Source organism: Drosophila sechellia, unplaced genomic scaffold (genome assembly GCF_004382195.2).
Source record: "Drosophila sechellia strain sech25 unplaced genomic scaffold, ASM438219v1 U_243, whole genome shotgun sequence".
In the NCBI taxonomy this organism is placed as follows: Eukaryota; Metazoa; Arthropoda; class Insecta; order Diptera; family Drosophilidae; genus Drosophila; species Drosophila sechellia.
The window spans coordinates 3,762-19,306 of NW_022611186.1; the positions used below are offsets into that span (position 1 = coordinate 3,762).

The window sequence follows — 15,545 nt, forward strand, 5'->3', positions numbered from 1 at the left end:
TACCTATAGTAGTTTTTGAACCCTCTGTCGTAATTCCGGTCGTTTACACTACTATACCTCTCACTATAATGGATTTCTCTATAATACTAAGGAATGTGGGAATATTCAGCATTTTTTCCCTTATACATATAATAATTAATCATTTCATATGTATATTATTTAATTTACTATACAATTGCCAAAATCATATGAATACATAAGTTTTGAACAATATGAGAGTCGGCAACCACTGCCTACCTATAGTAGTTTTTGAACATTTTTCGTATAATTCCATATATGTATATCGTATATACACCTATACCAAATAATACAAAGGTTTTCTCTATAATACTAAGAGAATATGGAATATCTTAGCATTTTTTCCCATATACATATAATAATTAACATTTTCATATGTATATTTTTAATTTATCATATAATTGCCAAAATCATATAAATACATAAGTTTGAACAATATCAGAGGTCGGCAACGGTCTTTCCTCTATAATACTAAGATAATATGGGAATATTTCATCATTTTTTCCCTTATACATATAATAATTAATCATTTTCATATGTATATTATTTAATTTACTCGTATAATTGTCAAAATCCTATGAACACATAAGAGAATACAATATGAGAGGTCGGCGCAACCATAATATAGTAGTTGATGACGAGGTGTTTGGCAACTTGACACAATCCATTAAAGTCTTTATATTAATTATATGATAGGGACAATATCATATGCGTCACTAAATTGATGACGAGGTGTTTGGCAATTGATATAATTTTTAAAAGTTTATATACAAAAATTATATGATAAGGTCAATATCATATGCGTCACTAAATTGATGACGAGGTGTTTGGCAACTTGACACAATCTTTATATCAAAAATTAATAGGACAATATCATATGCGTCACTAAATTGATGACGAGGTGTTTGGCAACTTGATCCATTAAAGTCTATATTAATTATATGATAGGGACAATATCATATGCGTCACTAAATTGATGACGAGGTGTTTGGCAACTTGATACAATTCTTTAAAGTCTTTATATCAAAAATTATATGATAGGGACAATATCAGGTGTTTGGCAACTTGACGTCAACTAATATTCACTAAATTGATGACGAGGTGTTTGGCAACTTGACACAATCTTAAAGTCTTTATATTAATTATATGATAGGGGACAATATCATATGCGTCACTAAATTGATGACGAGGTGTTTGGCAACTACAGGAAGGGACAATATCATATGCGTCATAAATTATGACGAGGTGTTTGGCAACTTGACATCAAAGTCATAAGGATATCATATGCGTCACTCAGGTGTTTGAACTCGTCAGTATATCATATGCGTCACTAAATTGCGAGGTGCTTGACACACATTACAATTAATTATATGATAGGGACACATATGCGTCACTAAATTGATGACGAGGTGTTTGGCAACTTGACACAATTAAAGTCTTTATATTAATTATATGATAGGGACAATATCATATGCGTCACTAAATTGATGACGAGGTGTTTGGCAACTTGACACAATTCTAGGCAATATCATGCGTCACTTTGATGACGAGGTGTTTAAATCATTATGCATTTTATATGTAACTAGCGCGGCATCAGGTGATCGAAGATCCTCCTAATTTACTATGTTACAAATTACATTGGCATCACATCCATTGTCGTTTATAAAATAAATTATAAACTTTAAATGGTTTAGAAGCCATACAATGCAAATTGCCCCTTATTTATCATTGCAGTCCAGCACGGATACGACCTTAGAGGCGTTCAGGCATAATCCAACGGACGTAGCGTCATACCACTGTTCGCTCGAACAAGTATTGTGCCATTGGTCCGTACCTGCGGTTCCTCTCGTACTACGCAGGAATGCTGTCGCAACAACGTTTTGTCATTAGTAGGGTAAAACTAACCTGTCTCACGACGGTCTAAACCCAGCTCACGTTCCCTTGCATGGGTGAACAATCCAACGCTTGGTGAATTTTGCTTCACAATGATAGGAAGAGCCGACATCGAAGGATCAAAAAGCGACGTCGCTATGAACGCTTGGCCGCCACAAGCCAGTTTCCCTATGGTAACTTTTCTGACACCTCTTGTTAAAACTCTTTAAACCAAAAGGATCGATAGGCCGAGCTTTTGCTGTCCCTGTGTGTACTGAACACCGAGATCAAGTCAGCATTTGCCCTTTTGCTCTATGTGTGGTTTCTGTCCGCCACTGAGCTGGCCCTTGGGACACCTCCGTTATTATTTGAGAGATGTACCCCCCAGTCAAACTCCCTACCTGCAATGTCCTTGAATTGGATCATCCTGAGTAATTGGATTATACAAATTTTCAAATCAAAATACATAAATGCATCGTTTTATTAAAGAATTTGTTTGCGATTATATAACAAACTCGTGATACTTTGATCAAGAGCTTGCATCAAAACCAATACCATAAGAATAATAAATATATCCGTATAATGGCTAGGAAATGATACACGTTCCATTTAATCAAGTAAGTAAGGAAACAAAGAGTAGTGGTATTTCATTGACGATACCAAACCGAGGTCTAATATCTCCACTTATTCTACACCTCTTTGTCTCCTTACACTGCAGATTAGAGTCAAGCTCAAAAGGGTCTCTTTCCCCGCTAATTATTCCAAGCCCGTTCCCTTGGCTGTGGTTTCGCTAGATAGTAGATAGGGACAGTGACTTTCGGACCTCTCCGAACTTGTTTTACGTGGCGTGTTCCACACTGAAGGGATTACAACCACGACACCCTGAACACCCACAAGTGGTGCATGTATCAACATGGTGCATGAGTCTGGATACGCCAGACAAACGTCCCGGACTGGAAGCTATAGCTATGTACATAGCGACCACCCGGTAGCAATTCGAGTACTTGCTTGCCGGGCAAGCACTCCCCCTTGCTGAGGAGCGAGATCTACCTAAAATCTCTACTGATCTCTGGGTCACAGCACCCGAGTTTTGCGCAACTAGCACCGTAACTCAAACGTCGAACACGAAGGCTCTACCCGCGATATGGGTATCAACCACAGCCACCACGATACTCCACCAGGGGGCCTACCTCAATGTGCTGTCTTGGAGCAGCACAACCCGTGTACCGAAAGAGAGGCTCGGTGGGCCTCCTCCTTTTGCTCCGACAAGCATGGTTAGAGGAACCAGTCGCTATATTAGTCGCCTCTTACGACAAGCAATAGCGGGCTGTGGAAGTATTCTCGCCCGCTAACCACACGGCGAAGTTTTGGGCTAAATACCCCTCCTCCTACGGAACACCTCGTCCGCAAACGCTGCCAGCCGTTGAATCCTCTGCTGATCTTCCAGGATTCTATTGAAGGTCCAGTTTTCGCCAAGGCGCTGCACTCCAAGTCCATCGAGGTTTCGCAATCTGCATATAGAGGACAAGCGCACAATATGTGCATCCAGTCCTCATATGGATCACCACAAGCGCAAGCAGTGGTATCGCTGAGGGCTCTCCCTTGCAAAAATGCGTTAAACGACCCGTGACCTGTCAGCAGGAAAGACGTCCTCATCGAGAATCCAAAGCTTGGATCTCGATAGGCGAGAGTGACGTATGGGATGAACTTGTGCGTCACCCGTCCTGGTTCGCTGTCGTCATCCCATCTGTTTTGCCAATTCTGCAGCAAGCACTCCTCTAGGCGAGTCTTCCTCTGCTTCCAGCTTAGACACGTAGTGTCCTCGCCGTATAGCCAGTCGTTCTCCTCCAGCGGGTATCCACGCTTCAGCTTGTACTTGACCGCTAAAAACTTAGCAGCCAAGTCAAGCGGGGGAGCTCCGCCAAGTACCTGCAGTGCCACTGTGGACACTGTTCGGCATACCGAAAGGCATCCAAGCAGGATTAGCCTCTGGCAGGAGGCTAGTCGTCTCCGGGCGGCTACCTGTTCGGCGGTGTCATACCATACCGGGGCACCAAACAGCACACAAGGTGCCATGAGTCCGTCATATATGGTCCGCCTGGCTCGAGGACTGAAGCCCCAGTCGGCTCGAAGCACACGCGCCAATGCTCCAACGACTCCGGTCATCCGCTGGCGAAGCGAAGCTATGTGCGTGAGGAATTTCATTCCTTCACTGACCGTGATGCCAAGGTACCGACAGCTACGCACATACGGAAGGTTCGCTCCAGCAAACCTCACCGTAGGCGCACGTCTCAAGGCACCTTTCAGCAGCATTATTACCGTCTTGCTGGTCGAGACGGTAACGCCAACTTCCGCTCCCCACGCTTCTACGATGGACATCAGCTCTGCACCTTTTTCCTCTAGCTCAGCTCGGGAATTTCCCTCGACGAGAAGCAGCAAGTCATCCGCGTATGCACTCAGCTGGCAATACGGCTGGAGACGCTGAAGCAGTACATCCATCAGTATGTCCCAGATAAATGGGCCACTGATTGACCCCTGCGGGCAGCCTCTAGTTACCGGTACATCCACAGTACCGGAACTGCTTCGGATCACTGCTCTTCGGCCGGAGAAAAAGCTCTGCCACAAGCCCATCTCCCGGCATCCCAAGTCGGCTAGTCGGCGGAGTGCAGCACTCCATTCGACGTTGTCGAATGCTCCTTTGAAGTCCACGAATGTGCCGAGCACGTATTGCGCCGGGCTGGCACAAACACTGCTCTTCACGTGCCTCCAAGCATCCTCCACACATCGTCCTTGGCGAAATCCAAATTGCCATCTGCAGCCTTCCGGAAGAACTTCTCTCACACGATTCACCATGATGGCCTCGAGCACCTTACCAAAGACTGGTAGCAAGCATATTCCTCTATATGAGGAGGGCTCACATTTGTCCTTATCTGGCCCTTTGAGCAGCGAGACAACTCGTGGGCACTTCCACTCAGCGGGAAAGTATCCTAATCGGATGCATCGGGAAAACAACGATGCAAGGTGCTCGGGTATGGCGCGCCAGACTGCCTTGCAGATAGTGCCATTAATGCCGTCCAAGCCGGGAGAGCGCCTGCTCTTCAACCGGGCAACACATGCATCAACCTCGAATACTTCGAGGGCCGGTGGGACTTCCTCCGCGATGGCAGTCGGTGCTTCGGACTCCGCAACTGGGAAGAAATTGCGGAGGAGCACTCGTGCACAGTCACCCCAATCGGTGATCATCTCGCCATTCACGCGGAGGCACCCAATCTCCGTGCACTTCCTGCGGCCTCGGCAAATCTTATAGACGCGCCCCCATGGGTCGTCGGCATGATCTCCCACGAAGCGTTTCCACTCATCCATTTTCGCCCTCCAAATGAGCTTCTTGTAGTTGGCTGAGGCCCGCCTCAGGTCGACCAATACACGCTCTATTGCGGCATCATCATCATGACGCCTTCCATTTTGAAGTAGGCGACGAAGTCTCCGGACTTCGCGCCTTGCATCACAGAGGTCGGCAGTCCACCAACGTGCTCTCCTGCTGGGCAATCGGATGGACTTTCTTCCCAGCGCAATATCACATACATTATGTACTATACTGCGCAGGGTCGAAACTTGCTGGTCCAACGGCGACTCTGAGAAGTTTTCCGGAAGTTCGGCTGCTCTACTCACCATTTCCTCCTTGAACAATCGCCAACGTGCATTGGAGAAGTTCCAGGACGGCACAGGAGCTATGCTCTCAACTGCGCGCGCGGTAGTTGGTTCGGCCACAACAGTAATGATGTTGTGGTCACTCAATTCCCACTCGTCCACTCTCCACTCATATGTGGCCCACATAGATGCTGCCTCATTGACGATTGTCACGTCGATATCGCTTGTAGCTCTGTAATTATCGAACGTGTACACCTCTGTTGACTGGTTTAGGGCGGCGACTCTTGCCTCCAGCATCCACTCTGACAGCAGCTCACCCCGTCTGTAGTTAGCTTGCCCCTCGGCATGACGAGAGAGTTTGCTAAGCCACATGGGGGACACTGCATTCGCGTCGAGGCCCAGGATTGCGGGGGTTCTGCTGGCCTGCAGCAGGACCGCATCCATGTACCGGATGTACGGTTCCAGAGGTGCATCATACTGGCAGTATGCGGCGCAAAGGAAGATTGAGCCAAAACTCCCTTTCACGACCAGACATACGCCATAATCTGTGGTGAGGGTCTCCACTGGCATACAGATGGCTTCCTGGTGATCCACTAGGATGGCTGCCTTCCCTCGCCGATCGATGAAAATTCTCATTCCTTCAGGCAGCACATCCATTCCGTCCCCGCCGAGATACGGCTCCTGCACCAGCGCGAACATAGACTCCGATCTCCTGAGTCGGACTCCGAGCTCGATGGTCGCAGCTCGGCCTCGGCCACAGTTCGCTTGGATGAAGCTAAACATTAGTGTCTAGCTTGCACCCTCGCCAGCAACGCCCCGTATATCGGGCAAACGCTCGAGAGCATGTAATGCCCCGAGGGTTGCCCTCTGTGGCGGCAGTTCCGGCAGTCCACCGGGTTTTGGCACTTTGCCGCAGTGTGGCCTTGTTGCCCGCACTGGCGACAGACACTATCCTTCTGCCGGCATTCGCTGACCTTGTGGTCGAAACCCACACATCTGTGGCAGGCGTATGTGCGGACCTGTGACCGGCATCGGAATGAGAACCACTTGATGTAGACACGACCTACATCAAGCTTCGCCATCGCCCGGTCGTCAACCTCCAGCGTCACATTTACTGTGGCGCCGTCAGCTACCGACCACGCCTTGGTCACCAGGTGCACTGACTTCTTAAACTGGGCCAGATTCATTTCGCTGTCGAAGTTGTTTTCGTGGAGCTCCTTCATAAACTCCTCAGGGCCGATAGCTGTGTCGACGTCATATACGACGACCTTCGGCTTCTCGGCCGCATTCCGTGCCACATTTAGGCCAACCTCGGCGAATCTTTTTGAAGCGACCACCTTCTGCAGCTCTCCCACCGAAGGAGTGCGAATGATCGCACCACCACCTCGACGGAGCTCACGGACCTCGTGTACTCTGACTCCGAGAGAGGGTGCAACCATCGTTCGCACCTTTTCCGCTATGTCTTTCCCCGATAGCGCAGGGTCGTCGCACTTCACCACCGCTGACCACGTCTCGCGGACCTTGGTAGTCCGCGGGGCAGCGATGGGTGCAACCTGCTGCATCTGGGGAGCATTGGCGGCCGTATTTTTCAACAGATTCAACGACGGCGGCGGCGGTGGCGGCATAGCAAGCCGCGTCTCCAGCTCTCCGCACCGGAGCATTAGCGCCAACACCAGCTCATCGTAGCGGCTGATAGCATATGAGAGCTCTTCCGTGTCCACTTCTCCTAGTCTGCGGAAGCTGCTTCTCACCATGCGCTGTGTGGCCGACAGCTCTGCCATCATGGCTGCTTGCCCAGCACGGGCGGCAGCGGTGGCGGCAGTGGCAGTGGTGGCAACAATTTTAGCAGCAGTGAAAACGGCGGAGGCAGCAGTGTGGTCGGCAGCAGGGGCAGCAGTAGGATCAGCAGCGGTGGCAGCAGCGTGGGGGGGGGCAGCATCAATGGCAGCGTTCTCCGTAGCCGCCCGGGCGTCCTCCAGCGACGAAAACGGCTCCTCCAGTACCCCAACGGGTTCTGGCACTCCATTCGATGCCAGGGCAACCAATTTCGCCTGCGTTGGCGCCGAGCTCTTAGATGCCAGATGGCTTCTGCGCCTGCCTCGTCTGGACTTCATCGAGGCACTACTTCCGCTCAAGGCACTCGCGCTGCTGTCGCTCTCCATCGGCATAAATACGATGGTGGCTCCACCTACCGTCGACGCCAGCAACCGTATGCTCGTTTACTCGCTGACAAAAGGTAGTTGCTCTGGAACTCGAGCTCCACCTATCGGTAGAGTCTGGTAGCACTAAAACTCTCCCTAGACACAAACCTTAGCAGTGACTCCCACCAATAAGCTTTGTGACAGCTGATCAAAAAGCTTACTCGAAAAACTTACTCGTAAGTTCGCCTTCAGCACGTGCTAAGTGGAAAATTCCCAACAATTAATTGTTAATTACTTCCAAACCGCTTGTTTATAACACACGAAAATTAGCACACGACTTTCGCGGAGCACTAATTCACCGATTTTATTACTTTCCAAACACGGAAAACCAAGTTCTTCGCAATCTGTACACGAGCGCAACGAAAACACGTCCGTCGTTAATCCATTCATGCGCGTCACTGATAGGGATAGGGTAGATAGGGACAGTAGGAATCTCGTTAATCCATTCATGCGCGTCACTAATTAGATGACGAGGCATTTGGCTACCTTAAGAGAGTCATAGTTACTCCCGCCGTTGACCCGCGCTTACTTGAATTTCTTCACTTTGACATTCAGAGCACTGGGCAGAAATCACATTGTGTCAACACCCGCTAGGGCCATCACAATGCTTTGTTTTAATTAGACAGTCGGATTCCCCAAGTCCGTGCCAGTTCTGAATTGATTGTTAATTGATAATCGTTATAATTGATAAGAACTAATTGGTTTAACCCAAATAGTATTCTTAAAAATTTTAGCAAGAAAGTTCCACAATTGGCTACGTAACTAAACTATCCGGGGAACAAGTAACTAACATAAATGCTAGAAACTCTATTTACCCAGAACGAGCACATAAACCATGTTATTGTTTCCCAATCAAGCCCGACTATCTCAATCTTCAGAGCCAATCCTTATCCCGAAGTTACGGATCTAATTTGCCGACTTCCCTTACCTACATTATTCTATCGACTAGAGACTCTTCACCTTGGAGACCAGCTGCGGATATTGGTACGGCCTGTTGAGAAGTTTGCGTGTCCCCACCATAAATTTTCAAGGTCCGAGGAGAAAATATCGACACAACAGTATATGTCATGCTCTTCTAGCCCATCTACCATATCTCTCTGCGAAAGACTTCCATGGTAGTACGGCTATAAAACAGAAAAGAAAACTCTTCCGATATCTCTCGACGGCTTCTTTATGGTCGTTCCTGTTGCCAGGATGAGCACGAGGCCCATATTTAATAACAAACGGATACTCAACAGGTTACGGAATTGGAACCGTATTCCCTTTCGTTCAAAATTATTCAAGTGTATTATATTCGCTTTGTTTATATAGTTAGGCATTTTTGTTTTACTTGAAAATTTTCGGCTTTCGCCTTGAACTTAGGACCGACTAACTCGTGATCAACCACTGTTCACACGAAACCCTTCTCCACTTCAGTCCTCCAAGGTCTCATTCGATTATTTGCTACTACCACCAAGATCTGTACCAATGGCAGCTCCATGCAGGCTTACGCCAAACACTTCTACGCATACCATTGTACCTTCCTACTCACTAAAGTTTCAAAATTTATATCACAAGTAATATAAATCATCTACTTTAGCGGTAATGTATAGGTATACAACTTAAGCGCCATCCATTTTAAGGGCTAGTTGCTTCGGCAGGTGAGTTGTTACACACTCCTTAGCGGATTTCGACTTCCATGATCACCGTCCTGCTGTTTTAAGCAACCAACGCCTTTCATGGTATCTGCATGAGTTGTTAATTTGGGCACCGTAACATTACGTTTGGTTCATCCCACAGCGCCAGTTCTGCTTACCAAAAGTGGCCCACTGGGCACATTATATCATAACCTTGAACTTCATATCAAGAAAGTTAAGGTTCTTACCCATTTAAAGTTTGAGAATAGGTTAAGATCGTTTCGACCCTAAGGCCTCTAATCATTCGCTTTACCAGATAAGATTATTTTATATAATATTAAAATGCACCAGCTATCCTGAGGGAAACTTCGGAAGGAACCAGCTACTAGATGGTTCGATTGGTCTTTCGCCCCTATACTCAATTCTGACAATCGATTTGCACGTCAGAACTGTTTCGGTCTTCCATCAGGGTTTCCCCTGACTTCAACCTGATCAAGTATAGTTCACCATCTTTCGGGTCACAGCATATATGCTCAAGGTACGTTCCAGTTAGAGGCATAAATAATATAAATATACATTATACATAACTATATAGAACGCCCCGGGATTGTGTTAATTAGCTATAAATAGCTAAAAAACTAATCCCATTATTAGTCAAGTTAATTACGCTATTAGGTTTACATCCCAATAACTTGCACATATGTTAGACTCCTTGGTCCGTGTTTCAAGACGGGTCCCGAAGGTATCCTGAATCTTTCGCATTGTTAATCATACAAGAGCATATAATAAACACAAAAATCAATGATAATTATGCCATTATATAATTCCGAAAAATTAACGCTCTGTAATAATATAAATCTATCAGCACTTTATCAAATTAATAACATTTATTCTGTGTTAAAATGCAAGCAATTTAATTGGAATAAACTATAAGTTATATTTTATGATAAATTTGGGATATGCTAATAGATTACAATGTCCTTATATGGAAAAAATGCACATTATTCTTAATAATATTATTTAAATATTACAATTTTAATGATGAATTTTCCATAACGGATATTCAGGTTCATCGGGCTTAACCTCTAAGCAGTTTCACGTACTGTTTAACTCTCTATTCAGAGTTCTTTTCAACTTTCCCTCACGGTACTTGTTTACTATCGGTCTCATGGTTATATTTAGTTTTAGATGGAGTTTACCACCCACTTAGTGCTGCACTATCAAGCAACACGACTCTTTGGAAACATCATCTAGCAATCATTAACGTTATACGGGCCTGGCACCCTCTATGGGTAAATGGCCTCATTTAAGAAGGACTTAAATCATTAATTTCTCATACTAGAATATTGACGCTCCATACACTGCATCTCACATTTGCCATATAGACAAAGTGACTTAGTGCTGAACTGTTTTCTTTTCGCTCGCCGCTACTAAGAAAATCCTTGTTAGTTTCTTTTCCTCCCCTAATTAATATGCTTAAATTCAGGGGGTAGTCCCATATGAGTTGAGGTTGTATATATAACTATATTTTGCCATAAATTCTTTATATATAAATGATAAAACAATCAATTAAATTCGTTATAAATAGTTCCAATAGTTCTTGTAAGCAAAGTCATTTTTATCCATTTAACGAACCAACGAAGAATAATAACAAAACCAAGATTTTTCTTTTTCCGAATCATTAATAAGAGACAATTCTAGATGAAAAATATTTCAATTTTTTATGCTAGACATTTCTCAGTATTATTTGATTGAAAAAGAAAATATTTCTCTTCGTTTTTCACATTCAAATGTGAGATAATGTTTTTCATTTCTTTTTTAATATTATGAATAAAATCATTATTTAATCCAATAATATACCATATGCTTATAAAAAATTTATAAACAACTTAATTAGCATAGTCTTACAACCCTCAACCATATGTAGTCCAAGCAGCACTATAAAATTAATTAAAGTACATAACAGCATGGACTGCGATATGCGTTCAAAATGTCGATGTTCATGTGTCCTGCAGTTCACACGATGACGCACAGTTTGCTGCGTTCTTCATCGACCCATGAGCCGAGTGATCCACCGCTTAGAGTTTTATAATTCAATTTTATATAATGTCAATATTGTTTTTATTGAAAGAAATTAAAAATACACCATTTTACTGGCATATATCAATTCCTTCAATAAATTTATTTTTATACCTAAAATAAATGTTGCGAAATGTCTTAGTTTCATATAAGCATTATGTATCATAATAATCTGGTTATGGTTTGCTATTTTGGGTGACACATACTGCAAAATTTATATAAAACATTAACCTGATGGATGACAGGTACAAACATTGTATATTTTAGGTTGTTGCATTAGCCAACGTATGCTCATAACATAGATGAACAATACATATTCGCAACGCGTGTATATTATGGTCCATATACACACACACTTATTTTGATTACCACACATTCAAAATTATTTTTATTTTAATTCGACTTCTACTTTCGAATTTAGTTTAGTTTCTTCGATTTCCATTTTCGAGAATTTGTTTTTATAGGAAACGCCGTTGTTGTAGTAAGTACTGCCACAAATACGCACAGCAACATTAATAATGTTAAAGTCTTTTTATGAGGTTGCCAAGCCCCACATATAAAATAAAAGCCATCTTCATTTTATTTTGACTTTAACTTTTGATTCCGTGGAATCATTTTGTAATATTTTTATTTTGGTAAATTGTATTTATTTGTATTATAACAAATATTTATTAACGATAAGGATATTATACAATAATGATCCTTCCGCAGGTTCACCTACGGAAACCTTGTTACGACTTTTACTTCCTCTAAATAATCAAGTTCGGTCAACTTTTGCGAAACAACCGTAACACGCAAGGCGTCACAGTGATCACGTCCGGAGACCTCACTAAATAATTCAATCGGTAGTAGCGACGGGCGGTGTGTACAAAGGGCAGGGACGTAATCAATGCGAGTTAATGACTCACACTTACTGGGAATTCCAAGTTCATGTGAACAGTTTCAGTTCACAATCCCAAGCATGAAAGTGGTTCAGCGGTTTACCCGGACCTCTCGGTCTAGGAAATACACGTTGATACTTTCATTGTAGCGCGCGTGCAGCCCAGGACATCTAAGGGCATCACAGACCTGTTATTGCTCAATCTCATTATTGCTAGACGCAATTTGTCCATTTAAGAAGCTAGTGTCCTTATAATGGGACAAACCAACAGGTACGGCTCCACTTACATAAACACATTCAAACACAATAAACATTTTACTGCCACCATGAATGAAGGCTACATAAGCTTCAGCACCATAATCCTGAAGATATCTATTTAATATATTTGAGTCTCGTTCGTTATCGGAATTAACCAGACAAATCACTCCACGAACTAAGAACGGCCATGCACCACCACCCATAGATTCGAGAAAGAGCTATCAATCTGTCTTACACACTTATGTTCGGACCTGGTAAGTTTTCCCGTGTTGAGTCAAATTAAGCCGCAGGCTCCACTCCTGGTGGTGCCCTTCCGTCAATTCCTTTAAGTTTCAGCTTTGCAACCATACTTCCCCGGAGCCCAAAAGCTTTGGTTTCCCGGGAAGCGACTGAGAGAGCCATAAAAGTAGCTACACCCAATTGCTAGCTGGCATCGTTTATGGTTAGAACTAGGGCGGTATCTGATCGCCTTCGAACCTCTAACTTTCGTTCTTGATTAATGAAAACATCTTTGGCAAATGCTTTCGCTTAAGTTAGTCTTACGACGGTCCAAGAATTTCACCTCTCGCGTCGTAATACTAATGCCCCCAAACTGCTTCTATTAATCATTACCTCTTGATCTGAAAACCAATGAAAGCAGAACAGAGGTCTTATTTCATTATCCCATGCACAGAATATTCAGGCATTTGAAGCCTGCTTTAAGCACTCTAATTTGTTCAAAGTAATAGTACCGGCCACAATAAACTCGTTTAAGAGCACTAGTGCAGGTTTTTAAATAGGAGGAACATATGAAAAAATACAAGTATTTAATCACATATAAGAACTCCACCGGTAATACGCTTACATACATAAGGTATAGTACTAACCACAATTGTAAGTTGTACTACCCGTATGAAGCACAAGTTCAACTACGAACGTTTTAACCGCAACACTTTAATATACGCTATTGGAGCTGGAATTACCGCGGCTGCTGGCACCAGACTTGCCCTCCAATTGGTCCTTGTTAAAGGATTTAAAGTGTACTCATTCCAATTACAGGGCCTCGGATATGAGTCCTGTATTGTTATTTTTCGTCACTACTCCCGAGCTGGGAGTGGGTAATTTACGCGCCTGCTGCCTTCCTTAGATGTGGTAGCCGTTTCTCAGGCTCCCTCTCCGGAATCGAACCCTGATTCCCCGTTACCCGTTGCAACCATGGTAGTCCTAGATACTACCATCAAAAGTTGATAGGGCAGACATTTGAAAGATCTGTCGTCGGTACAAGACCATACGATCTGCATGTTATCTAGAGTTCAACCAATATAACGATCTTGCGATCGCTTGGTTTTAGCCTAATAAAAGCACATGTCCATAAGGTTCATGTTTTAATTGCATGTATTAGCTCTAGAATTACCACAGTTATCCAAGTAACTGTTAACGATCTAAGGAACCATAACTGATATAATGAGCCTTTTGCGTTTCACTTTTAATTCGTGTGTACTTAGACATGCATGGCTTAATCTTTGAGACAAGCATATAACTACTGGCAGGATCAACCAGAATAATGTTTTTCCTTCATATTCCATTCATATTTTTTGAATCGAAATAAGCAATATAATAGATATATAGATTTTTCACTTTATATAATTCCATGATTTTTATTATATTGAATAAAATTCAATATTTCGCCTTTGGGTAAATTTTAAATATATAAATATAAGTAAAAAATCTATTCGATTACGGCCATTTTTATATAGCATTCGTAATCCATATTTTCATTTTTAATTTATACTTGTTTTACCAATATAACAAGAATTTCATATAATTATTGTAATATATATGTTTCTATAATTTTATTTTTTATATATACATATTTCATTATAAAATATCATTTTATTTCCAACATACATAATTATTGTATCCACAATGTAAATTTTTGTTTAACCAATATAATATTAAGTTAAATCATTTGCATTTTGAAGATAAATTTAAAATTATCTCTTTTCATATATCTCTCTGGTAATATATAACATAAAACAGCGCATATGATAATATTTCACATTTAATATATAATTTTATATTTCTTTCATAAGAATCCATATTTTATTATACCGTAACGATATAATAATCCAACTATACGGCAGGTAATAAATTAATATTTGCTGCCTCCAAAAATTAACGATAATATATGGAAACGATTTGTTATTCTATATATAATAGAAACTTGACTTTTGTTTCAACGATATTATCTAAAAGCGTATATTCTATTATCCGCGGAGCCAAGTCCGTGTTCTATAGAATGAGAAAAATTTGTACGGATAATAATATACTTTATTTTATGTACCATATAAACATAATCGAAATAAATATTTCGATAATGGGGAGGTCGGCAACCACTGCTACCTATAGTAGTTTTTGAACCCGCCTGTCCTCAAAGCGGGTATTTTCAATTCCGTTTGCCACCCAACATACGGTCTATTCTCTTATATATTAAGAGATTATAGGAACATTTCATTTTTTTTTCCATTATTCATATATAATATGATTATTTTTTTTTTTATACATATAATAAATATTAATTTTTATATGTTTATTATTTAATTTATCATATAATTGCCAAATTCATATGAATACATAAGTTTTGAACAATATGAGAGGTCGGCAACACTGCCTACCTATAGTAGTTTTTGAACCCTCTGTCGTAATTCCGGTCGTTTCACTACTTAACCTCTCACTATATGGCTTTTCTCTATAATATAGGAATATGGGAATATTCAGATTTTTCCCATATACATATAATAATTACATTTCATATGTATATTATTTAATTTAATATAAATTGCAAAATCATATGATAATAAGTTTTGAACAATATGAGAGGTCGGCAACCATGCTACCTATAGTAGTTTTTGAACCTTGTCGTAATTCCGGTCGTTTACACTACTATACCTCTACTATAATGGATTTTCTCTATAATACTAAGAGAATGTGGGA

General features: G+C 42.2%; 2 non-coding genes and 1 pseudogene across 2 annotated transcripts; all 3 read right to left on the minus strand.

Annotated features, from left to right (window-relative positions):
* Positions 1-1,397: 1,397 nt before the first annotated feature.
* On the minus strand, positions 1,398-10,868 carry LOC116802903 (annotated as a pseudogene).
* Positions 10,869-11,262: 394 nt separating this feature from the next.
* Positions 11,263-11,441, minus strand: LOC116802901. The gene has a single exon (XR_004363239.1). It is a non-coding gene; the product is annotated as a 5.8S ribosomal RNA (ribosomal RNA).
* Positions 11,442-12,128: 687 nt separating this feature from the next.
* On the minus strand, positions 12,129-14,114 carry LOC116802902. Its single transcript, XR_004363240.1, has one exon. It is a non-coding gene; the product is annotated as a small subunit ribosomal RNA (ribosomal RNA).
* Between the last annotated feature and the right edge of the window lie 1,431 nt (positions 14,115-15,545).